The sequence below is a fragment of the Penaeus monodon genome, chromosome 28, assembly GCF_015228065.2.
Source record: "Penaeus monodon isolate SGIC_2016 chromosome 28, NSTDA_Pmon_1, whole genome shotgun sequence".
NCBI classification, from domain to species: domain Eukaryota; kingdom Metazoa; phylum Arthropoda; class Malacostraca; order Decapoda; family Penaeidae; genus Penaeus; species Penaeus monodon.
Genome location: NC_051413.1, coordinates 30,294,105 through 30,294,339, shown reverse-complemented (window position 1 = coordinate 30,294,339; position 235 = coordinate 30,294,105).

The following is a 235-nucleotide window of genomic DNA, read 5'->3' as shown; positions in this document are numbered from 1 at the left end:
ATACTGATCCACGTCCCCCATTGTATTTCCCCAATATCTGCTGTGTCCCACTCTCGATACACATGGTTACCTTGACCTCATTAATGAGACGCCAGAATGAGGAGATCATTCGAGGGACCTTTATTGAGCACATCTGTCAGGGCAGATGGTTAGGGACATGAACTTGCTAATATTTACAATCAGAAAATATTATTGATTTGATAGAAAACATCACGGAACCAAAAATGCTATAAAC